The 26,992-nt window shown below is 40.7% G+C and overlaps 1 protein-coding gene across 1 annotated transcript in view; it reads left to right on the top strand.

Annotated features, from left to right (window-relative positions):
• Nucleotides 1-26,992, top strand: part of meox1 (mesenchyme homeobox 1) — a 74,966-nt gene that overhangs the window by 36,781 nt on the left and 11,193 nt on the right. The window contains exons 2-5 of the mRNA XM_037081933.1: nucleotides 19,161-19,493; nucleotides 23,817-23,886; nucleotides 24,061-24,188; nucleotides 24,733-26,487. The gene's annotated coding sequence lies outside the window, so the exon portion shown is untranslated. The remainder of the gene's footprint in view (nucleotides 1-19,160; nucleotides 19,494-23,816; nucleotides 23,887-24,060; nucleotides 24,189-24,732; nucleotides 26,488-26,992) is intronic.

Below are 26,992 nucleotides of genomic sequence, written 5' to 3'. Positions count from 1 at the left end.
TGCAGTCCCCCCCTCTCTCTTCAGCACGGGGAAGCCAAGGACCGCAGGGCTGTGGCTGAGTGTTCCTGGGAGAAAGAGGAGAAATTCTGACACACTGGCCGATGTTTCACAGAGGGGTGCGTATGTGTTCGTTTCAGTATCATGGTCATGGTAAGCAAACAGTTCGATGCGCTTCTTCGTAAGGCGAGTTTCTATTTTTAAGGATGAGGAATTCCTTCAGAAGAGCGGCACGTGTAGTACAGAACTTTAAAGTACACATCACTGCTCTTTGTTTCCTTGAACTGAAGACAAAGTTGAACTATTCCAGATTTCATCCTCTTAATGATGCTTTTTATGTGAGAAACTTAATGTAGCCTCCTGCTGATGCTGTAAAGGCTACAGTATTTTTCGCATACAGTATAATGAGCCCTCTGCAGCCCCCCTGAGAAACACTGTGTCCTGTAATGGGTTCAGTAGAAGTCAATGATTTCCCCCTCAGTCTTGGCATGAACAGAGGGCACACAGGAATGTGTCTCTATGTCTCTGCCTGTTCATGTATTCCTGTGGGTATTCCTTGTGTGTCAGCGTGGAGGTGGAGCCGTTCTAAGTTCGGAAGGGAAGTCAGGGTGAACTCACTGCTAAGAAGGAAAAGTCTCCCTATCAGAGGAAAACAAGCGCGATTGGAAGTCAGCAATTACCGCGTTGGAGATAACGAAATGGGCGAGATAAGGGAGCCACGATTTAGCTCAATAGGCAAATCCCCCCTAGGCTTCTGTGAATGCAGCTCCACACGCACAGCACACGCAGACGACATGAAGAGGCCTTCCTATGACATTTATTCATTCAGAGATATCATGGTGAATTAACATATCTCATAGTTAGCATCACCAGGAGTTCATGTCAGCTTGACCCGAGACTGAGGAAGCACTTTGGTGGAACTTGGAACTCTGATAACGGGAATAAATAACAGAAACGTTAGTCATGTGGTCCAACAAAAAACAATTTGGAAGCCACACCAGATCACACCACTGACTCCTACTGGTTGGAGGAAAGAGTCTGAGTTTGTGATAGAGGGTGATAACAGGAATAGAAATGACTGGCGACACTATTGTGTGAATGACATGGTGTTTATGAATGACACTGGTTATTAAGCCACAAAATTATAAGGCTGTATTCAGTTGAATCATATTCTATTAATGATCATCCCTTGATTAGTGTATAAGAGTGAGATAAATATCCATAAAAAGGTCATTTTTGGTAAAAATGTAGTTTTTTTGAACAGGTGAAGTCATCACCATGTAGAGGCTCCAATCCAGCCTGGTGACCTGGAAGAGGACAGGCTACTCAAGGTTTTTAGTTTGACGCTGTAGTGACCCCTCTGACGTCTTGACTCTTGGTCACAAATGGGATTCAAACTTCAGTCAACAGAGGCGAGGTGCTGCGAGTGACCCACCCAACCACTCCAGCCAGCTCCTAACTTTAATTTTCTCATTGTTTTTTAACTTCTGCAGTCACTACAGAGTCAAACTCAGATGCATTTGGGCCACTGACCAGGCTGCTCTATTTGAAGCTCTGGCAGTGAGAAAACCCTGCAGATATTGGACGGTTGAATGCTTGTTGGGCATCATGCTTTGGCAGGCATTAATTGACTGCCATAGTTGACACACCCTACATGCAATCCAGACAAAAGCGGTTAGGGCACGGGCACCGGGATGTGCCAGTCCAGGGTGTAAATATGATACAGAATAATATGGTGACATGCAGAAACGTGCATCCAGACGCTGTTGGTGTGTGTTGCCTTTAAGACTGCACACCGCATCATTACATGAATGAGCAAATCATAATTTATCAGATAAACAGTTCTCAATAACCTGACGAAATCCAGTTATTAGTGTGTAGTTAGTGTTTTGCACTGAGAGCTAGCTATTAAAGCAGCCTATACTTTGTGTTTAATGTATAAAAAGGGCATCAAAAGTCAACAGAACCGGACTGTAATGATGCTGCTGCAGTGGGCCAGAAAGCAACTTTTCTGTGAAGTCTCATTTTTCCTGGTAATTGCTTTGCTTGCTGTAAAAATACAGACATGCTCAGGAAGGGCTGTTTATGGGTGTTTCAATAGCAATCTTAACTCCACTGTGAAATCTGATTTTAATCTCAAAAGCTTGTTTTAAACGTCTCCTCAGTTGTTCAAACATTATTTTTGATATTGATCGCTTCTTAGCATAATATTGTTAAGCCTGGTGAGACCGCCTCACCTATTGTGCAACACTGTTAGTTTTGAGAACGTGCCACATGGATTTTTCCAAATATTTAGGCTCGTGTATTAAATTGTTTGTATTACGTTGTGTATTATTTAATAAAAACATTTCGACAAACACATGCACAGTTATCCAGTTGGACAGCAAAGTGTGTGTGTAGCTGTGATTATAATACTTAGCCGGGTTTCTTTGTGCAGAACTTTAGTCTACGTCTGCGTCACACACTGAGTTTCTGTTGGCGTCCTGCCTCTGCGCTCTGCCAGAATAACCACACACTTTATCTCTTGCTCTTCTTCTTCTGCGCTCCCCCTCTACTTTCTTCTTCTTGTCTCTCAGCCTGAATGCCAGCCCCTTAATCAAAGACAAGAATGTCTCTAATGTAAAAGAAGTCTCGCAAACAAACAGGAGTTGTTGTCATTATATTCCCTCTCTGGCCGGGCTTTCAAAGTCACAGAGTTGCTCCTATACTTATCTGTGATTTTATCGTTGTTTTTTTCTTGATGTTTACGTCTTCAGTGAGGTCAAGCTCAGGGGGGAAGGTTCTGATCTGCCTTTTATGACGAGATCTGGCCTTGCATTTTGGCCGGCAAGTGTGCTAGTGAGGAACGCAGACAAGCTTTTAAAACAGCTTGCCATTTTCCTCCCAGCAATGACATCGTTGACAAGCTGAGCATAATTCAAAACACAATAAATCAAAGTGGATTTTAATGGGATTACGATAAGAGGGAAAAAAAAAAAAAAAATCTCGATTCTCAGGCCCGCTGTGAGTTATAGACTGTCTTTTTTCACCAAGAGCAACGGTCTCAATCCTGAATCTGTATAAACAATCATCGGGAAAATTAGCCCTACTCAAGCATATAAGGTATCGGTCAAGGCTGTGAGCACCATATGTTTTCAAGCGATGCTGAATAGCAGCAGTATTACGACCCGAGTCGCAATGTAAAGAAGTGTGCTTTCGACATGATGCAGCTGCAACAGATTCACATAACAGACAAACACCTGCTAATATCTTCGGCGAGCCAGCGGAGGCTTTTCATTGCACACAAATAGCAATAAAGGGATTCACGGCCTCGCAAAATCATGACGCATGTCGAGCTGACATCTGAGCATCTGAAACATGATTGGGTCATAATTTCTTTACAGCCTGCAGAGGCTGTTACTATGTTCAGACACCTTCTGCTGCTTTTCTGCGGATCCATGTGGGCTTTGTTGAGCTTCCATCGCCGTGATGGACTTAAGTCTGCACTCTATAGAGGTAATCCACTCTGATCTGGCAGAGCAGAGAGTATTCGGTACTGTGAGGTATATCTGTCTCACAAAATGATGAATTCTTGCAGTAATATTTTAGTGGAGAAATCTGTAGAAATCATAACAGGTCAAGACATCGAGCTCAAAGTCGTTTAAAGTGTGTCCCAGCTGATACTCCTTTTTCCGTCTTATCTCTGTCTTTCCATCTTAGAGCAAACGATTGTATGATGACTTAACAAGGAGGGAGCAGAAGCTATCCAAACACTGCGAAACCAAACAAATGCATCATAGCCTGAGAATATTTTTAGATGATATACAAACAACAAATAGTGACCAAGGGTGACATGTTTCTGCATCTAAACAACTCTTGAAGATATCACACGCAAGATTTCTGTGTTAAAAAACAACACAATCTTTTTAGATGTTTTCTTGAGTTGTGTACCTACATTCTCCCAGATGTTTACAACCATGTTAAAACACAGAGAAATCTGTAAATTCACTCAAGGCCATGGTGCGTTTCATTTGGCCGCCTGTTGCTATAACTTCAGAGAGAGTCAAAGAGTGAAGTCGGTGAACAAGACGAAACGTGAATAAAACTTTGAAACATTGCCTCGTGTCAGAGAGATTTCCCAACATCCTCTTATGAAAACAACTGAATAAGTGGATTGCGAGCGACTCCAAACACAACATGACTGTAGAAACATAACAGGCACACCACACTTTTGTTGTATGCTCGCTGTTTGGTTAGGTTTAAGCAAGAAAACAACTTAATTAGATTTAGGAAAACATTGAGGTTTGGGTCCAAATAACTACAGTATTTTTGTTATTTTAGCAACTTCAGTTACAAATGTACCTATGTTGTTCATGTAACTCAAAGCTGCTGTTAGAAAAGAAGTTGACTTTCACTCCCAACTCATCAAGTACTGATGCTTTTAGACCTGACCTTCAAACAGGAACTTTTTACTATGTTAGTAAATGAAAATAATTGTTGACTTGTGGTTTCACGTTGTACATGAACAGCAGTGAAAGTCTTGTGCTTGTTAGGCCCAACCACCCGTTCCCAACCGTCCTATGTGGACTTTCTTGCTCTGTATACCACTTTGCCTGACTTATTCCTTTGCTAGTTTAATAATTACTGTGGTCACAAGAAGTCACCACCTAAAGTCTCATCTATGCTCCTTTTTACATATGTAAATAGATACGTCTGTTTCAAATGATTTAACCATTGCTGCCCATACACTTCCATGAATCCTCCAGGTTGGCATGGATGTTTAGCAATACGACCGCTTGAGGGGGCTGCTTAAGGTCAAGTCGGTCTCGCACAGACCTCCATTCTTCCTTCACCTCCTCTCAGGTCACATTTGATTCCCGTCCAACCCCGTTGTTGTTTCAAATAATCTCTTCTCAAAAAGTTCCCCCATTTTGTAAAACGTCTTCCGCCTGTCTCGTGTCTCACTTGAACTATCCCGCTACGCTGCCAACTGGAGGTGCTGCTCCGTTAGTCCGTAAGCTTTCAGAAAACAAGTATGAATGCAGACATAATGTGAGTACAGACAGAAGGCTGCGTCCGAATCTGTATCTGGTATCAAACATTGAGCATAAAGGAGCCTTAACAAGAAATGTCAGTGTAGGTCGTAATAACCTGCTAAACACAGTCAGAAGAAAGTTCCCACGTCTCAAGCTACTAATGTTTTTGTTATGATTGAGAGTGACGAGTGAAGGATGACCTTTATTCATTGTCTACAGTACAGATACAGCTTGTTCAATACAACCGCAAACATGTAATAAAAGTAACCTTTAGTAAACTTCAGTAACTCAGTCTTCTCCTGCTTGCTCCCTCAGCCTCGTCAGTGGACCCCATATGATTCACCCATATTTGACTCCTTGTTCCTTGCGTGATTACATAAACAGACAACAATATAAACACCCCAACACACACAGGAAATACAGGGCATCCGCCTGACAACTAATCACCCTTAATTGTGTGCTAATAGTGAAAGCAATGCATGCGGAGGGGAAAGGAGGAGCACAGTGGGAAAGGGGGGGAAAAAGAAAATAAACATTGGCAATAGGAAGGGGAAAAGGGCAATTTCAACCGAAAAAATATTAATGTAATCAAGGCAAATTAGTAAGTTTGGGATAACATTCCTGTGGCACGGTGTGTTTATTCTGCAAGCCAGTAATGGAAAGTAGGTAGAGTCGGGAGAAGGCGAGGGAGTAGCTGGACTTACCCACCGAACTGTGCGAATGCTCGCACTGTAATAACCGTTATTTTCTAAACTCTACGCCACGCAGTTGTTCCTTTTCTGCTTTATCAGGAGGGAGTTCCGGCAAAATTTGTCAAATTCAGGACAAACAGCCGACAAGCTTCATTGAGAACTGTTTAGTTGCTGTGACTGTCGTGCCCATTCAGATGCAATGGTGTAGAGGAGGGTGAGACCACATCCTGTTTTGGTTGTTTGCGTGTCCCTGTGTGTGGACATGCATAACACTCACTCTGTCAGAGGGTAGTCGTGCATTCAGGTCGTCATTATCTTGAATTGAAAAAAAAATCTTGCAAAATTTATTGACATGCGATTTCATTTTCAGAAAGGCAGGATTGGCAAAGTCTTTTTTTCTTATGGCATATTATAACAATATGAAAACCAGCTCTAGTTGCAAGCACTGGTTGTTGTTGTGTCCCATGGAGACAGGAACTCTGATAACACACAGATAGCAGAGGGGAGGAAGATGCTGCCTGAATTAGCACCTAATGGCGGGCTTGTACCATCAGACTAGTGAGTTGGTGCACAAACCTTTGTGAGTACAGTTTGTGTGCGTGGTGTGTGTGGATGTGGGCGTCTCAGTCAGTTTTATGTCTCCCTTGTTAGCAGCGGCTGAGTGATGAGCGGCGGGGAGGCCACAGAAACACTGTGATGCTTAACCAAACAAGATGTGCTTTAGGGCTTGAACTGTGCACCGTCCCTCATCTAAAACACGAGAGCACAAAGCTGTCAGACGGACTCGTAACGCACACCTCCCGCTCCTCGATTACATATGCACTCGTGAGCACACGTGCAAACACACCAGTGACTCCTGTTTATTGAGTCGGATGTTAAATTGTCCTCTGGCGAGGGAGCACAGAGGTTCCCGAGCGTTGAATCAGACTGTGCCTCGTGTGAAAGATATCCAAACACACGTCCAAGTTGGCTCGGGGGACGTTCCTGGAAGAGCTTGACCAGGCCACATCACAGATCGATCCGAGGCTCTGCCTGTCCAAGAGCTACAACAGTCCTCCTGAGTGCTGAAATGAAAAGAGGCACTGAAGTCCTCTATGAAATTCACTGGATTTCTATTTGTACAGAAGTCTTAAGAGGCACCTGTGGGCATATTTGTTTTACTGAATATTAAAATCATTTCATTCTGCCTGGTTAACATGGCTGGAGATTCTGTAGATACACTTAGTATCTGTGGAAAAACATGATTGATGAGCTGGATTTCAGCAGAGAATATCTATTTTCTCCGTAGGTGGGAGCGAGGGTGGTTCAGGTTAGGTGGCTGAACATGAGGTGGAGTACGCAGTCACACAGCTCCCACTTGTGGTTGGACAAAACACAACTTTCCCCCGTCCAGATACCTCAGGCCTTCACTCGAGAGATGCATTAAAAGCTCTGTTGCCCCTCAGCACAACACAAACTCCAAAACAAATGACAGCGATCGAACGAAATCACACGCACCATCACTCTGTGTAAATCAGGACTCCAGCTGGGAGGGGGGGGAGCCCATTTTGGGGGAATAAACCTCAATAAATGTTTCACAATGTGTCCGTTTCAGTCGGCAGGGCCTCGTTGTCAAACAGCATAAACAAATATGACGTAACCGGACTGGTGTAAAGCACGAAAGTAACTCGTCTGTGAATAATGAGTGGTCATGGTCTCGGTTGGTTTGCCGTCGATTGGAGGCAGATGTGGGAGAAAAAACAGCAACGCACGGGTGGCGTTATCTGGGTCAGCCTCACATGGAGAGAGACAAGTCAATCCAAACAGAGGGGTCCTCTCCGAAGCATCGCGTGACCCTCACCCGAGTCATGTTTCGTCACTGTGGGGTCTCCCAACGGCAAAAAAACGGGAATATTGGGTGTCATACAGAGGACGTGTGGGTCAAGGCTGGGACTATATTTAGACAGTTTGTTCTTTTTCATTACAACTCTTATTACATCTTCATGAAGGAAACCATATGTAGAAACTGTAAAACACAGAAGTTAGGACAATTTAAAACAACCCAACACCAGTATTTTATATATATATATATCCTGGATTGCACAAAAAATTGAAGCATAATTTAGGAAAACATTTTTTTCATTGCAACTATACATATTTTAATTAATCTTTGCATATGCACAGTATTTCACAATGCTTTTTATTAAACAGAAGTAGAAATATAGAATATAAAATGGCAGATACATCAGAATATCCCAGATGAAAAGAAAACTAATGTTAACAAACATGATACCACTGCTGTAGACAAAACATCAACTCATGAACTTGAAAAATAGATGAAAGAGAAGGAAAGGCGAAATGAGGACAATGTATAACTTCTCCACAGAAATTTTGAGGAATCAACTAATCCTTAATGTAAATGTATATAAAAGTTTTATTTATTTAAATTACATTAAACTTAAAACATCTAGGTTTTATTTTCAGACCACTTTAGAATGAGTTCTCATGAAAATAGTTGGATAAATAAACCGTACGGAGCTCAGTCGACTTAATGAAATAAGATTCCAAAGAAACGTGATCAGCACACTTTAGAGAGCTAAAACCTCCTTTTTATAGCTTACAGACAAAATACATGATGAAAACTTTCTGTGAGTCTTTAAAACATTTTTAGATAAGTCTTAATTGTTTGTTTTCACTATAATGAAAATCTGATGTTGGATCAAAGTAAATTCTTCCTGTGAAATGAAAAAATAACTCTTCGAACTGGGGAAATGGAAAAGGAGATAAAGTTTGTTTGTAATGATGTCTGATGTGACTTTGCAGTGCTGCCGAGGCAATATTCTGATTTGGCAAACCAGATGTCTCGAGCAAAAATTTATGAGAAAATCGATATAAATCACTGTTAATGCCGTGTGCTGTCTCTTAGTATCTATGCTCTCTTTTGTAATGTGAGTGCGACGGGCAGCGTAACATCTGATTAAGGGAACGTGGGATCATTCTGCTCCATTTTGCATCTTAACAATACAACACAAAATAATGTTTGTCGTGTCCCACCACTAAATTCTACTTTCGGCCCCTCCAGGGGAAAAGTCTGGGCACCGGTGTTTTCAGATTATAAATCATGTGTGTTTCTAAAGTTTATGACCAAGTCTCGAGGTTATTAACAGTTGGTTTCACATAAAAAAGAAAACACTTCAAACAAGACTTTGAGCTAATTATTCAACCGTAGTTAAGTTAACTCAAATATTTATGGCCGCAGTTGTTTAAACACCCCCAACATTATTTACGTTATTTACAGTACAGCACAGATTTAAACTGACTTCATCCTATACAGACATTTTTCATACCATAAAAAACAGCTCCACGTGTATCCTCAGGACTTCTTTCATAGAAAAAAAAAGTCCTACAAAAATAAATAAGCCATTACAAGTTCACACTTTGCTGAAACCATACCCTTCATAAATAACAAGGACTTTGTTACGTCATGTTTAATGTACCGGCCAAGGGTCACTGACAGAACAGTGAAACTCTACAGTGACTTCAGCAAGTTCACAACCGCTGCTTGTACTCTACATGAAAAAACTTCTACATGAAACGACACCAAGCGGTTGTTGTTCTAATAATAGCTTTAAATAAATGTGGCGACACCTGCCAAGCAGATGTGGGTGTGGTTAATGACAATATGGGCCGATTTTAACGGGTGGAATGATAACGACGTGGTCCATAAACCCATCTTTACTGCCCCACCTGTGTTGGTTGTCGTCAGAATTTTACTTCATGTTTTCAGTGTGCTGGGCTTCACTACAAAGAGAGTTTATCTTGTCTGGTTTTTACCACATCAGGAACTATTTGTGTTGCCAACTAAAGTTGGACATTATTCAAAAGAACAAAAATTACTTGAAAGTCAGTTTATGGAGTAGCTTTCTTTGATGAATAACTTGGTGTACCTCTTTATAACTGCTATAGATTAAAGATTAAACTAGTTGTATTTAAATGTGAAAGTAATTTTGCATAACAAAATAATCAATCATAAGAAAGTATTACTGCAGTTTTAAATAATGAACCACAAATTGTGTTGGAATAGTCTCAGGACAAAGTGATCTGTAAAAATGTTCTACTCTTTAAATGGAGAAACAAATTTTAGCTTGTATGAGGATATGATTGGGTATACTTAAGCTCCAGTTTGTAAGATTAATGGTAATAATATGCTTCCATCGGAGTATAATCACCTGAAACTAATAATTAAGGTATTTTAGTTTCAGTGGAAAGAGGCGTTTATATCTACAGAGGAAGTTTGTCCCTGCAGTCCCCCATGTTGCACCACCATGTTTCTACAGTAGCCTAGAACGAACAACCCAAACACTGGCTCTAAAGAGAACCTTTCCCGTTTCTCAGTTCAGATTATTAAGTTTGCCTCAATCTGCAGCCTCACTGCTAGATGTTTAAATCAATGTTTATGTCAACAGTTGGTCAAATTATACAGTACGGAACGAGAAACTTGCCACTTGTAGTTGTAATCCCAGGGAAAGTTAATACCCAGCTCTGCAGAATGTCTTAGCGTTTTTCAGTCTCATTTGTTTTGAAATGATTGATATGATGATACAGTTAGATTTAGGAAAAGATTGTGGTTTGGGTAAAAAAAAAAAAGAACAAACAGACTAAAACATCAGGAAGGTGAATTAAAATAATCATAGACCAAACGCACTTTACCAAACCTTTACCTGAATTCCTCTTTTGTTACTGCAGCCTCACAGTAAACTTAAAAAGAGCTTGTAATAAGCTTGTTCAGACGACCTATGTGGTATTTTATGGTGATATTCCCCACCAGAAAAACCATTAACAGTTTCTCTGTGCTGAAGAGAAGTGAGAGTTCTTTTACGACCGTTTGCTGCACTATGAACTTTTATTCATTCGTCTTATTAATCGATCATTTCTGTTGCATACTGCAAAAAAAAAGTATCGTTTCCTTCCCAAAAAGTTTCTAGTTTCATTCATACTGAAGAATTTTTCAAATAGCGATGCATTATTACGTCTGCCAGTTTCAATTACAATCACATCGAAGTTTCAGCATCCAGCTGTGGAATGAGAGGTTGAGATCCTCAGCAGAGCTCATCTGGCCCGAAAGAATTGTCAGTTTCTTTTCCGGTTTCCTTGTGCGCTTTGCTTTTTGCTTGAAATGCATTTTTGGGAAATTGTTCAAGGGTCACTGTTCATGGCGTCGGTAAACGCAGCCTCAAATGTTTCTGTTGGCATGGATGAGCATGTCAACAGGAGTTTGGCAGGACAAGAAGAGTCTGCAAGATTCAGGCGCAACTTGTGAATCCACAAGACCGAGGCACCGCGGTGCACCTGACCTGCAGGAGACGGAGGACGAGAGTTCTACGTTTAACTACTCATTTTTTTTCTCTTTTTGACATCCCGCCATCACTCTCGCTCCCTGTGGGGAGCAGAAAGGTCACAGCGAAGCCTTTCTTCTGGCTCGGGTTCTGCAACACGCGGTTCTGGCCTCCAGAAGAACTCCTTTCTCTCTGGCACATGTTAAGGCGCTCCATCATCTCTCTCTTTCTTATACTCTCTCATACTCTCTCTTTGCTGTCAGATCTGTCTTCACAGGGACTTGTAAAATTACCTGGCAGGAACAAGTCAAAGCGCTGGACAGGACCAGTGTCTCCAGTGTCCCACAAACTTTTACAAACTTTTTTGTTTCATTAAAATGAAGAGTTCACTGAAAAGAGGTCCGCGTTTCTGTGCCAAAGGTCAATTATTTCTGAAAATCTCTGCAGTTACAAGGCGATTCAATATAAATTTATCCGATTCCAAACTTCTCTGAACACTGGGTATTAAATTTAATTTTCTAAACATGTTGAAGCTATTGTGGCCTAATTGGTGTACATTTTTTATTTCATGTTCTTGGACGAGATTGAGTCTTCGCCATTGGTTCTGAGTATATAAGGTTTGCTCACTTTGCTCGCTTGTAGAGACACAAATGGACAGCTGGTGCTTTAAGCCATTAGTTTAATGTGGAATAAATGAATCTGTGATGCAATCTCAGTCCACAGCACGATAAGCTATATTTCATGGTACTGGACACACAGAAAAATGATTTTATGCGGTGCCTATTCTTCAGAACCTTTCCAAAAATAACATGTTTCATTCTTTTACTCGCTGTTTGCTGCAAAGGTGGATGGTAGCAAACAGTTGCATCAGTTACAGAGTAACATTGACATTCATTTGTAGTTGTGTTTGTGTAAACGTGATGAAAGTACATCCAGTATTCACTGTCTTGTTTTTTTGTGGTCTATAACAACTCCTCGGTTCTCACTTCTTACTTTATAGCTGCACCTAAAAACATTAAATTTCCGCGCTGGCCTGGCTGCTTTCCGCCTCTAAATAACTGAAACACAGGAGGGAGTGACCCGCCATGCTTTTAGCAGAAACTATAAAATACTTGACAGAGGACAGCAGAATATGTCATGATGTTTAATGTCTCGTTTGTTGTCTACGCACACTCTTTAAAATATATGTTCACAAGTTGAAGCCATATCAATTTAACGGCCATAATTTGGCTGTTTGATGTTTTAATGTCACAGCCACTCATCAGTTTGAAATGTGTTGCATGTCCTTGCACCAAGGAGACGGACATGAATACAAAGGACAATAACGTACAGCAAACACATGCAGATATACAGACACATTATCACATTAGCAGGTGGAAGAAGAACTCAGATCCTTTGGATCAAGCATAGATAACGTACAAAAAAAACAAACTGCATTTAAAGTACAAACATGGAGAATTTTATATAAATGTGCTGAGCTGTCCTGTCTCTTAGATACAATGAGACAGGAGGTTTTATTTTAAGGGAAAATGCTGTACAGTAAAAAGCAGGAAAGAAAGTAGATGTGTGCAAATATTAATATATATATGACACTCAACTAAGCTACAAACAAACTACAAACTGTTGATTGCTTGTGCTAAATTTTAAAAGTTGACTTTGATTTAAAAAAAAAAAAAAAGTCAGGAAACCGACTGCCTCAGAATTACCTAGCAAAGTACACTATTACATTTAAGTTTTACTTGCTAAAAGTTTAACAACTTGGTCATTTTTGGTTCTCTCAATTTTTTCAATTTTTCAATTAATCTCACTGTGTCAGATTTTTAAATTAAAAATCACAAGTCCAGCATTTAAAAGGGTAAGTATAAGCGAAATATATCCAGGTATCATAAGTAAAAGTTATCATAATGCAGAATGACCTCTGTAAGTATAACATTATTGTACTGTAAATTACACTGACAGGGTATTTTTTAATACTACTGGTAAGTTCAGTTGTATTACTATATTTCATTGCAGAATAAAAGATAGTATTTGCTTGTGCTGAGTGGGAGGAAAGTGACTGAGCTCCTCCAGCAGCAGGTAGAGGGCGGTGTTGTATAAAACCTTGTCGAGCACACGATGACGCTCTCATCTGTGTAAATGTATTGGTGCTCTTGTCCGCTGGCCCTTGAGCTGTCAGCAGGTTCAAACAGGCCTTAAGCAGGTTTAGATTTATATATAACAGAGTGACTGGGTCTTTACCGCAGTGTAGAATTAGCCTGCAGATGCGTCCACTACAGCAGTAATGTGCATAAATGGTGATTAAGAGCACGTGGAGAGAACGAGCTGGCTGTGAAGCTGAAGTACCATGACAACACTTGTTATGTGTGTGTTGTACATCTGCAACAAATGATCTGACGTGTGAGTTTAACAGGGATGTGAACGTGAGAGTGAATTCTTAGGTGCAACCTCAAGAGGAAGAAATGGGGAAACACCTCGATTAGAAGTTAAACATATCTGGTTAACTTTTAACAAACTTGTTAGATATATTTACATGCCATTAAATGTACCAAAACATTATTAATGATAAATGTAGGCATTCATTCATATGACAGAGGTGAATATTTGTATTGAAATGTATGGAACAGTATTGAAAAAAGAAGGTATAGAAATGTGGAAATACACTGGGGAAAAATGTGAAATGTTGATAGATTTATTATTTATAATTTATTTATAATTTATAAAGAATTTGGGAAATTAAATGGGAAGTTAAATAAAGAAGATAGATAATACAAAGGAAAAGAAATAAAACATAAATATACATTTATGTCTGAATATATTAATGATTACCTACGTGTATTTTTACTTTTCTTTTTGGTGCATTCAATGGCACATGAAATAGTTTTTTCGCTTGCTTTACACAAGTCTTCATTAGAAGAACACTCTTGTGAGGCTATAAATACAGTGATATGGTTTGATCACATGAAATGTCTAGCAGTAATGCATTTTAAATAAACAGCTAACACTGTCTGAAGCTCAGCTCCCACTTGAACCCTTTCACATGATCTCATGGGGAAGCAGACGTAAACAAAGTGGAGCTTAGTGTGATCCAACAACATTCTGTAGTAACATGTTGCGGTGAGAGAAAGAAATCAAAATAAAGCAGATTGTTTTTTCTTTTCCTCAGCAAAACCTGAGGAGGTGATATTTTAGGGTTTTGTCAACAGTTGTATGCTAGCTAACATTAGCCTCAGGGGCTACAGTGTTTACTGTTGTGGTCTGTTTCGGAAAGTAAAGATGTAATGATACAGATATCAAATCATAGCATATCAACCATATCTGGCCCAATGAGTCTGTGAACAGTTCAGGATGCTTAAGACTGGATTGATAAACCTCTCACATTACTAACCAACCTGTGCTGAACAGCAAGTTTTCAACGGGAACTACACTAGTATACATAAACGGAATATAATCAATAATAAACAGCAAACATGTATGAAAACAGAGAGCAATGACACGTCTGGTGAAACAGTCTGCTGCATTTCACTCTTTTTACATTGCAGCAGGTTCTGGACCTCAGAAACTGACATTTCCCGAGGTGACCCAACCGATTTCTCCTCCTAAATAACTGAAACACAGGAGGGAGCGACAGGCCATTATTTTAGCTGAAACACTAAAATGCTTCACAGACGTCGGACAACAGAATACATCACTATGTTTAATGTGTTTTTCCTTGTGTGGGCTTAACCTTTAAAATGCATTTTTCAAAAGGTGAAAACAGCCGTGGTGTGATTGTCATTTTAATGTCACAATCATTCACAAGTTCGAACCGTGGCAACATTTTTTATTAGACTCATATATTGTAAAGCCAGCAGTAAAAATGTGAGGTTTTATTTAAGAGGCGTCATTAGAATGTCATTAAATGTCATATATTGTTGCTGGATTTCCAGTTTTGAATTTCATGTCTTTTGCATTGTAAAATTCTCACGTTTCCACTATAAAAAATATAGTTTTTTATTCAAGAGACTCTTACGGTTGGTCAGTAACTAACATTTTGAATGCCATGCTCAAGGGTGAGTCTAAAAAAAACAAACACAGGAAAGATGATTACCGTTAATGTCTTTGGCAGTCGGCGCTGTAACGAGCCCCGTACACAGAGTCGTATTTCCTCGGACCTGTTTGGCAGTTGTCTCTCATTTCGTGGTTGCAGAACATCGCTGAGAGAGCCCCCGGGGGAGCCGACGGTTGGATTAGATACATGAGAGAGCCACCCAGGCTTCATCATCACATTACACAACACTCAGTGAGCGACGTCTGGTTCAGCTCAAGTCAAAGTGAAAGTGATGGAGACCATTTTCCCCCCGTCCAGGAGGGATGTTGCATGGAGGAGTGTAGGGGGTGACGGTGGTGGTGGTGGTGGATGGGGGGGGATTGATTGTGGTTGCAGCACGGCCATGGGAAGAGGAACATGGAAAAATCTTGGAAATGAAGCATGTCCATCCACAGAGGTGACAAGCAAACTAAACAGGAGTTTGGAGGACAGGATGATGATTTTGGAAACCACGATCTGACCCACTGCCCATCTCTTACGTACGACACCCACACACACGGACACACACAGAGAAATAACATGCGCTAAGACAGAAACAAGAGGGGAGAGAAAAATGTACTCAGTGACAGAGTAAATCCCAGAATTTAAAGTTGAAAAGTAAATGCAGAGATGTCGTTTAGATTTACTGAAGTATGATCAACTTAATATATAATAACACAGCTGAAGCTCAGGACCAACTTGAACCCTTTCACATGATCTCATGGGGAAGCAGACGTAAACAAAATGGAACTTAGTTTGATGCAGCAACTTACTGTTGTAACATGTTGTGGTGAGAGAAAAACAAAAAAAAGCAGTTTGTGTTTTTTCTTTTCTCCAGCAAGAGCTGAAGGGAGAGTTTACGTCTTTGTTAACAGTTGTATGCTAGCTAACGTTAGCCTCAGGGGCTACAATGTTTACTGTTTCCTAGCAGCACTGTCAGCTGTTCAGGGATTCTCCTCTTCCTCCCAGAATTTGAAATGTATTGTTATTTTGATTTATTGGCATGTGATCAACTAAATCACAGTATTGTGGGGGCCGAAACACTAAAATATCCCATGATCCCAAACAAAAATGTGCCATATAGTGATAAATGTCGATATCAGGAAAACGATAATGCATTAAAGATAGAATGTGCATTAAAATGTTTAAAAATGACCAGACCTTTGTTCTACATTATCTTAAATGTTTCCAACAGTTTGCAAGTCGAGTTGTTGGCCAAGTGAGAAAGAGATGGTGTTTCAACATTGACCAGTGTTTACCCACTGCTGGTTTTGATGCCACACAGGGACATTTCCCGGCAACAATAACAGATATTCAATCCACATTTGTTGCAACAAAATCAGATGTTTTTAACAAGATTTTTCTTGTTTTTCTTCTACATGTTTGTTGTGACAGAACCAAAACCCAGTCTTTTTCTAACCCTTAACAAGTGTTTTATGTGCCTCAACCTAACCGGACCATAGGATATCATGGATACACCAGTTTGGAGTGGAATGGCTGTTTTCATTCTTTGTGCTCAGCCCCTTCATACCAATGTTTTCTTTCTCAAGGAAAGTTTAAAGTTGCATTAAAATTACCTGAAGTAAGGAGATGCTCAAACATCACACCGTACCACAGGATCGGGGGGCACACACCTTCGTCTTCTTCCTCACTTCCACCCTGTCAAATTACCAGCGTGTTCTTCGGCGAGCGAGCCGCGGCGGTGTCGGGGAGCTTGATTGAAGGGCTTCCGAGAATTCTCTGGCTTTGTTGTGCAGCTTCCCCGGAGCAGCAGCCGGAGGTAATGGCTTTAGCAGGGGCAGGTACACAAAGCTCCAGTGGCCACAAACCGGAGCTGGACAAACTTTACTGTTGACATCTGGAATTTCTTTCCTCCCTTTCCTTTTTATTTTCTTCCTCCTCTTCTTCCTTTTTTCCCCCCCGGTTTGATTGAGGGCTGACTCACTCGGTACAGTATCCATCATCGTAAAAGCGTCAGCCAGCTAAATATAGGCATTTTTGTTTTCGTGTGCCTGCTCTGGCACTGCCTGTTTTACCACACATGATATCATGCCCTCCGCTGCTGTTGGCTTGACCGCCTGCTGAACCCCTCTTCAGTTTCACTGCTGTATGTACACATGGGGTAATTATCATAATGGAGGCTGTCACTGGCAATTTACCTCACATCACAGATACTTTGTGTCTTATCATAACCTCGTCTGCTGCGGCTTTGACGGTGGCAGACAGTGCATTAACCCTCACATTACTCTGACTGAAACCCCAAAAGCTGTAGCGCTCACACATTGTCATCATACAGCGGTTAATGTCACTGGCAATCCATAACGTGCTTTGGCTTGTCTGGGCTGAATGTGCCGCTCTTATTGTTTTTTTCCACTGCAGTGATCATGTCTGTAATTCAGCACTTAAACGCATCTCGTATTTTAGAAAATGACGCTATTTTTCAGCTGAAGTCGTGTAAAGTATCCGGTTATTGTGGTCTGGAGTTTGACTTCAGGCCTTTTAGTCCTATTGTTTGCCGTCTCTTTCTCATGTTTCCGAGCACTCTTCGCTACAGAGCTCGACGGTTGCCCGACCACTTTCTGAACAGTTACGGTTTCAGAAAGTGCATTTCCCCACTTATTCACTGAATTGAGGTTTCTGAAAATCCTTACGTAAAGACTTTTAAGCCTGGAACTGAGCCGACCATCTATGAGATGAATTATGACCATAAAACACTGGATTTGGAACACATTTGAAAAAGTAAATAAAAATTGTTCCAGTGTGCAGGATATAGTGGTATTTTGGGGTTGTGGTTGTAACCAGCCGAACACCGTTTGCCTCATCCTCCCAAATGGTGGCAACTAAAAACATAGAAAACACAAAAGAACGTCTGCAGAGCCGGTGTTTGGTTTGTCCGTTCTGGGCTACTGTAGAAACAGGACTTCTGTAGATATTAAAGCCTCATTCTAAGGTGGAAGAAACACAGCGATTCTTAATTTAAAGTGATTAAACTAATGAAAACGTAAATTATGAATATTATTCTGCATTTTTGCCAAAACATCCCCCTTTAACATAGCAAAGATCCTTGACTTGAATGTCTAATTTGTGAGATAGTTGATTTTTCAGTGTCCGGCCTTCAATCCAAAGCGTTTTGACGATTTGGGACTCAACAATCAACTATGTTACAAACTGAACCTTTTGAATTATCTAAAACCAACCTGGGCATATACAGCTGTTTCATTCTTGATTCACAACTTTGTCGGCTTGCACTTGGTGTCTCGTCACTTCTAACTTCAAACCAACAAAGATGATTTTTTTTGTTTTTCGTGATTGTGTTTGTGTCCCACGTGTAACCAAAGATGAACGTAGATTATTTTAATCCAAACCCTGATCTTTTCCTAAAACCAAACTGCACCTGAGAAAATGTCTTTTTTTTTTTTTTTAAATACCAAAAAGATAAATGTATTTAGTCTAGACGATAAAAACGTCTGACCACACACAGGATCCATTCATCCAGCATGTCTTCCTGTGACTGGTGTGTTTGTCCATCTTTATAATATATGACATGACTCCCTGAAGCCTCTCCAGCAGAAAACCTCTCATATAACCGCACAGAGGGTCTTACAAGGCTGTTCCTTTCCATGTGCAAAGATCTGAGGTCACATACGTGCAGCTTATTGAAAAACAACATGCACTCGGGGCTGAGGCGGCCGTGGAACAAGTTCTTAAATCATCAAAGTTTGAAGTGAGATACGATATTGCACATTGTACAGTTCTTCACCTGCAGTGTCAAGGATTTGCACCAACATAAACGCACACATAAACACAAACCTCCACAGAAAGGTAAACAGGATGCTGCTGTTCAGACATCCTCCCTCCCTCCCTCCCTCCCATTTAGAGGAATCACACGTAAATACATGTATCACAGCAAACCTGCACCTACTGCAGGGAAATGATGTGTGTGAGGCCGTCTCTACACCCTTTATGTGATGTTCCTTCCTGTTTTTGTGTTTTCTGTCTGGGGTGTGTGCTTTCCTTTCTTGCATATATGTACTTTAACCTCTACATTTTTTTTTTTTTTTGTCCATGCTTACAGGCTGCGCTGTGCACACATGTGTTCTTGCGTTCGTCTTCCCTCGCGTGTGAACAGCTCCGTTCCTCTGCACAGCTCAAACTCCCCACGCTGAGCATTAGGGAGTTGGTGCCCCTGCGCCTCGGGAGTGTAAACCCCAAAGAGTCTGTCCAGTGATTGAGGAAATGTTTGGCTGCAGTGATTTTGCTCCCTTTTGAGGTGTTTGTTGGCCAAGGCTGATCCTGACAACCCTCCAGAGAGCGCGCTCAGTAGGCCTCTTCAAAGAGTCCCAGCTCCCCGAGCAGGAAGTCCAGCCCTGCGCTGCTTGGAAACGAGATGAGGCAGACAGGAAGGAAGGTAATCCATGAACACGCAATGGCGCTACTGTCCACACAGCAACACAAGCGCACACACACGTACAGGCATATCCGATCAGTCCCTCCTGACACCCACAAAAAACCGGGGGTGTTCCTCGGACCTCACAGACATCTAGCTTGATTTATCTCGTGTTCGGTGCGTTTAAATAGCCAAGGTGATCACAAGCAGCTCGGCGTGGATGATTCTGGTTTCCTGTGGTGCAGATTTGTCTTTGTGTCTAAAGGTCAGAGCAGAAAACAGCTTTGCAGCCGTGTGGCCAGATTCTACAACCCTGACTCATAAAAAAGTTGGACAGTGTGTAAAATACAAATAAAAGTGCAACAGCTAGTGTTCCTGAGCCCATGTAGTAAAAACACGTCACAACGCCTCCTTGATACCCAATCATGACACTGTCAAGGTGAAATTTGAATTATTTGACATAAATATGTTGTTATTTTCATTTTTTAAGTGTCACCAGAATGTAGGATCCCCAGAACATTTGTTTTTTTGAAATCCTTCATATTTTTAAGGTCACTAAGTTGGCAGGTTTTCAGAAAAGCTGTATGGAGCCATTTTATGTCCTTGTCTTTTACGTTTTAAAAAAAAGTCTTCATCTGTTTTGTCTTTGTGAGTAAATTTGTGAGTTTTTCTTTTTGGGTGAACCTTTAACCTGTTTTTCTCAGCTTTGTGTTGCTGCTGTCCCAACTTGTTTGAAACGTGTTGCTTGCAGAATAAACACATAGCTACAAAAATCGATGTTGTTGATGGGGGTAAAACATTACATATTTTGTCTTTGTGGTGTTTTTAAATGAGAAAATGTCAAAAAGGATACAAAAATGATCACATTCTGGTTTATTTTTGTCTATTTTTACACAGCATCCCAACTTTTTCTGGAGTCAGGATTGTAAGAAAGGCTAAAATTTGAAAAAAAGAATTGGTGTGCATGCTCAGATCTGATGGATGGGAGGTTACTATTTTGATCCATATTGATTTATTTGTCTCTGGCAAAAGTACAAAAGCACAGAAGGTGGAAGTATCTGATCTTTGCATCCCGCTGCTCGGCTGTTCTGCACAGCACCTGCCCTTCAGAATAAGATTCACGACGAGCTTTTCATTTCACGGACATCTCGAATAAGATAAACAACCTGGGATTTAAAGGTTAAAATTACAGAAGCCACTAATCCAATCACTGCGTTGAATGAAAATAAATACTTCTGACAGTTCGTCCGTGAGGAGATGAACCGACTCCTCAGTGACTGATAGTTTGGGTTTATTTCCGCTGTTCCAAGTGAAAACCACTAGAGAGCAGTCTTCAATTGATTTTCCATGGATGAAGTATTGACTCATCCTGTGGCTCCGAGCTGAGTGAGAATGTGGCTGGAACCAGAAGTCTGATGTTGTTGCCAGTAAAATCAGTAGCCCTGCTTCCACAGTCTGACCCAGGCCTCATATTATACACCATGTGGTAATACTGTGGCAGCGGGGAAATTAGTTTCTGCGGTGGAGCATCGGTGAGGTAAAGATTAGCTGTTTTCATTGTTGTAACGTGACACAACATGGAAGCAGGAGACCTATAATATAAGACACGACGGCATGTTTGGGGTCAGCTCACTGACAATATGAGAAATTTCACTCAATCAGTGCAGAACAAGAAGAACAATTACTCTTCAAACCACCACGGTCTGTCAGGAGGTCGCTCCCAGTTCAAGTGCTTCACATAGTTTTAAAACTTTTGCCATTAAGCAAGTTAAAACCTTCACAGCTGTTGTATAAAAACATCAGGAGGAAGATTTTAATGTTGACTCTAACTCAGTGAAAGTTTCATCCAGAGGCTATCATCCATTTCTGCCATCGGTGAAGTAAACTTAAGATCCTATTTGTAAAAAAATAAAGGATTGTAGGTCAGGTGGGACACGTTTTATTCCAGTAAAAAGAAACAGGCTCCAGTAACCTTTCATACCTTTCCTGGCTATGACTAAGAATTATCACCCAACTCTGCCATTCGTCACATCTATGGAGCATTTTAGTGTCTTTGAGCTTGTTGTTTTGATTCTATTGATTACTACTCAACTGTTTTGGTTCACTCTAATCACTCTCTTCATGAAAACAGCTCTGACAAACCCACTAAACACATTATGACCATGACTGAAAGAAGGGTGAATATTTGTCTTAATTCATCAGGTGCAACAAATTGGCTCATTCATGCTCGCTTTACATATGAAAATTAATACGTCTGTTTCAAACAATATAACTGTCACTGCCAGCATGCTTCAATGAGTCCTTTCATTGGACTGTGACCGAAGGCTTTTTCAGAAAACGTGCAGAAATACAGATGAAATTAACGCAGAGTACCGACAAAATGCTCCGTCGGTGTGCGTATGCAGCGTTAATAAAATGAACCTTAATGCGTTTGTTGTATAAAACTTGCCCAGCTTGTTTCTGCTTCATCCAAGCAGCCAAAAAGTCGGTTATTAAAGAATATCTGCATTAGACATTAATCTCAAAGCCCCACTGTTTCATCGAAATGTCATTTTAATTTGTTTACTTTAAGAACGATCCAAAGTCTGTAATTTCAGACAGATACGTTGTGGTATAAACTGGTTTCAGCCTGTAGGATAATCTCTGAAAAAAAAAAAAAAAATCGGACTGTGGAAAACTGGTAAACAACTTCACAATGCGAGATGATGAGAGGTCGAAGCCTGAGAGAGCTATAATATTCCCTCACAATAGCAAGAAACTGTTGCCAACACCTGATTCCAATCATATGTGATCATATGTGATTATTAGCACCTGTGGTCGTTCCCCCCTCAACTTACACAACCTCACACACACACACACACACACACACACACACGTATTATACTCTCAGACAATAGGATTTTTGAAGAACAATCAGCAGATATTTTGGAGATTATTCGCAGTTTTGGGTATAATATTGGAACAGAAACAGTTCGTATGATGGATGGTTCAGACACGCAGACATTTTATATTTATATCTGAAGCCAAGTCTTTGCAAACACACAACCATTAGCAGAAAAATGCTGAGAGATGTGTTACTGTAGCCAGACATTACCCAAACTGAGCCGTGGGCACATATACTGTTACTGCTCATTATTTGCTAGTTTTCGTTAATTGATTAATACAGATTTCATTCGCTGGTTTTCCCGACGCGATGTCTGTGTGGTGACGTAATGTAATGAACTCCGAGGGTTGTTTATTAAAGAGTTGTCCTGATGTGGGTCCAGTTAGTCCTGCTGGAATTCACAGTGCTGCCTGTTTATATCAATGCGTGCAGGCTAAATAACACAAGGTTCAACAGCATCACAAAGTAAATCCCCCAGAACAATCACAGAGTGTTGGCTTTGTATTATTTGTGTCTAAAGAAAACTGTCCACTGCATGTATATGTGCATGAATATATACTTTTATAGACTTTTCAGGGTTTTTTCAGCTGGTAAAATCCACCCAAGTCGTACAAATAGTCGCCCCAAGAGTCAAAAACTGGTTGACACTGTTCACATCATGCAGTGACTCCAACAATAGTTTAAATATACGATCAATGCTATTTTTTGTTTGTTAAAGGTAATATTAGACGGGTAAACACATATTAGATGCAGGTTGTTTGAGGCTTAATTTGTCACATTAACATAACACGTACATATTATGCTAATACCAGATAAAAATACAGAGGAATATACAAAAACATACACATTATACTAAAAGTAACTGTGGGTGGAAGTTAAAGATTGACAGTGCAGTTTTTAGAAGGAGGTAGTTGTAGCAAAGGTTATTCAACACAGCACTTCAATAATCTGCATTTCATCTCTTTTGTATACATTAGTAGCATCAATATAAATTCCTTTAACACAGATCAAATATGACAAATTCATCTTGTACATGAGATTGTTAAAATATTCAGTTGTCAGCTAAAAGTGTAGTTATTCTTATGGGGTTTTGGTTAAGCGAAAGTTTGTGTCATTGTTGAATTCAAGTACACAAACTGGTCATAGTGATGAACTCTCTGAGCTATTAACCATCTTTTATCTCTTTGTTTTGGACCTACAACCCTCTAAACTGTACCTGAGTTTCCATCATATAATTTTATGCACAACAAAAGTTTGGTGTTTAATCTTCACAACAAAAAAGTTTTTAATTTGTTCTGATGTGTTTTTTTAATCAGAGACGGAAACACCTTTTCCTTTGTTCCTGATGTATTGGACTCACATGACTGATCATCTGTTTCAGCTTCTTTCTATCAAAAAAGATTCACATTTCCAGATCTCGTTCCCTCGTAAATCGCCTGTTTTTGTTTCTTCTTTTTCAGATATTTCCCTCAGGAGCGGGTGGAGGCTGAGCTGAAAAAGAACGATAAATACTGGACTCAGGTTTGCCAGGTAGCCCGAGACGAGACCTCAAATAAATGCTAATGTTGCTCTGTGTCTGCTGTTTGTTAACACGTTCACCACATCAACTTTATAAGGTGATAATATGTGTTGCACTGCTACCAAGTACGAACATTTGATGTGGCCAAAATTGTAAAAGAAGAAATGCCTCTTTTTTCCTCGCAGGGGCCTTTTATTCGAGACGTTTTCACAGTCAGACGCGCTGGCAGCATCCTTCTCTCTTTTTGGCTTTCCGAAACCTCAAAATCCAGCCCATTTGTCAGACCGTCACTGAGCCAACACGGCTAATGACTGTAGGTAATACTGTTGGCAACCTGCAGAATAAAAAGCACACCATCCATTTCACCAACATCTCTCAGTGCCTGCGGCTGTTTATACCATCCATTACGCATTATAAACTGTTACTGAGACAGTTTAGGCACCGTAACCACTTCCAGCTACTCCTTTAAAACATCACACATTTCATGCTAGGAGCTGTACATGATAGTTTTTGCATTTTCTAATAACACATCCTGTGGCTCTAATGCACCATTTGCTTTATCAGAGTAAGCTTTGCAGATGCCAAGCCTACAGTGAGCTCATGAAACATGATGCAATCAGAATAATGTGGCCTGCAGGAGTGAGAGAAACCAGTAGTCTTGTTTATTGGCTCCTATCAGTCAGTCAGCTGGGCGGCAGACACGATCTCAGTGGCACTGATGCTGATGTTACACAACGACTGAGCCATCTGGCACGATACCACAGAGGATTTCACCAAGTATTTCATATTAACATTGTCTTATTATGTTGTGTGTAACTAAACAAGCCTCTTTGCTTCTTTTATCCTTTTATTTTCAGGTCCCCCCCCCCCCCAGCCTCTTCTCCTCCAGGGACAGTAGCAGAGATAAGAGGCTCCCACAGTCCAGTAGGACCCAGGTGAACGTGGGGTCACGGGGGGTCACGCTGTCAGACACGGGAGACTGATGGAGGACCCTAATCCTGCCGGTGACACGAAGATGGATCAGATGAAAACACTCACACACTCACACACGGTCACACACACATTCATGCAGAAATGCAGACTTAGAATTACAAGAATAAGGCAACACAGCAACATTTTACAAAACGTACATTATGTGTGCAAACAAAACTCTCTGACTCTTTATATTTATTTTACTCTCTGACTTTTTTATTCTTCTTCCCCCACACACACACACTCACACACACAAACACACACTCACACACACAAACACACACACACACACACACACAGAGGCAGCGGCAGACTGACAGAAACAGGTTGTCGGCAGGGTGAGGGGAGATGTGACTCATGTCCAGCTCATTTATCTGCAATCTGTGGTGTGTATGACTGAGCGCGAGTCCACATACTCCCAGAGTTTCTCAAACAAACACTCTCACTCGCTTAGAAATACAGCTGCAGAAACACTCAAACACACACACACACACCCCCACCTACACACGCGTTACTACTGTGTGAAATATTCTGCAACAAACTGTAAAAGATCTGGTTTCATCTGTAAAAAAAACCCCACTGTTATAGTGTCATTTCCTGATTTTCAACAAATCCCATGAGGAATACAAATTCCCCTAAACTCATCTGCTGTGAGTAAGAAAACAATTCTTTAAAAACAGCTCACAAACATATAGGTTTGTTTTGATTTCAGGTTCAAAGAGTTCATAACAGACCTGGACACTGTGGTAGTGAACAGCTTTTTACTAAAACAAAAAGTAAACAGTGTATTTTTAGTGCATTTAGTTGTTAGCGACCAGGCTAGTCTGCTACCTTTTCTGTTAGATCACCTGTAGCTCGGAGAACTTTTCCCATCTGCAGTAAATTTCTTTATCAAATGAAATCATGTAAAATCCATTGAACAGAAAACAGAAGGAGATTTAAAGATCGGGCCGGATCTGTGCGCAGGTAGACGATGCACGTGCCGATGGCCTCCTTGCCACTAGGGGGCGTCATCAACTGCCTGCATTAGATAATGTCTAAAATCTAAAAACACATCTTTGATTTAACGCTTTTATTTTACTGGTTATATATTCAGATATCTTGATATACGTGTAAAGAAAAAGTATTTCAGCAGTTTTACCTTATCATAAGTCATTAGGAAGCATCTGTAAATGTTAAGTTTAGCTAGCGTAATCTATAAATTTGATCTGGCCCTGGTCAGAGAGATATTAAGATGAGCACCAGCATGTTCATGACTGGCCAGTGTGTTAGCGATTATCCTGCCAACTACGTCACCCCGACTCGAGAGCCGAATATATCCAACGTCCGTGGATTACTTTGTCTCTTAATACCAACTGAAACCTTCCTCTGGACTTTATTTCACATTCACAGAGAAACACACAAACACCCTTCATCTTCATCTGTGACACACACACACACACACACACACACACACACACACACACACACACTCTCAGTATATTTTCACAGCACACACACACACTCTCTAATTTACACTGACACACAGATGGCCCCTGCTCTGACCACAAATGTAGTGTAACCTCTGCTCCCTGCAGTGCGGCCCGGGCTCAGACTGCCAGTAAAAGCGAGGGATGCTTCATGGCTCAACAATTTGCTGGGTAAATGGAAAGGGGGTTTGGTGCGTGACCTCAAACACTCTCCTTTTTTTTCTGTCTCTTTTACTCTATCGGACTTTCTGTCTTTCGTTTTGTCCACCACTATTTATGTTGGCTTTCACTTAATCTGATTCTTTCTGTCATTTGTTATTTTCTTTCTTTCATTCACCTTCACTGCAGTCGACGGATCCCTAAAACTTATTTGTCTCTTTGTTTTGTCCTCACAGATTACAATTTCTGGCTTTTAAATTCTCTCCTGAAATTACAAAACTACCTTTTTTTTTAATTCCCTCTTCTGTATCTCTATATCTTGCCTTCTTCTCTTTCCATCCATGGAGGTGTGATCCGCCGCCGTCTGAGCGGTCAGGAGCAAAGTGAGGACACAAACCTCAGCTCACAAATATGAGCAGTATGAAGAAAAACTGCATTTCTGTAAAGTGTGGTTCAGTGGGTTTATTGGGTAACGGATACGCTGAGATTGAGGCCAATTTTTTTTGGGTTTAGCCAA

Source organism: Acanthopagrus latus, chromosome 20 (genome assembly GCF_904848185.1).
Source record: "Acanthopagrus latus isolate v.2019 chromosome 20, fAcaLat1.1, whole genome shotgun sequence".
Taxonomy (NCBI): domain Eukaryota; kingdom Metazoa; phylum Chordata; class Actinopteri; order Spariformes; family Sparidae; genus Acanthopagrus; species Acanthopagrus latus.
Note: the sequence above shows the minus strand (reverse complement) of the source record. Positions and strands in the feature narration are given on the sequence as shown.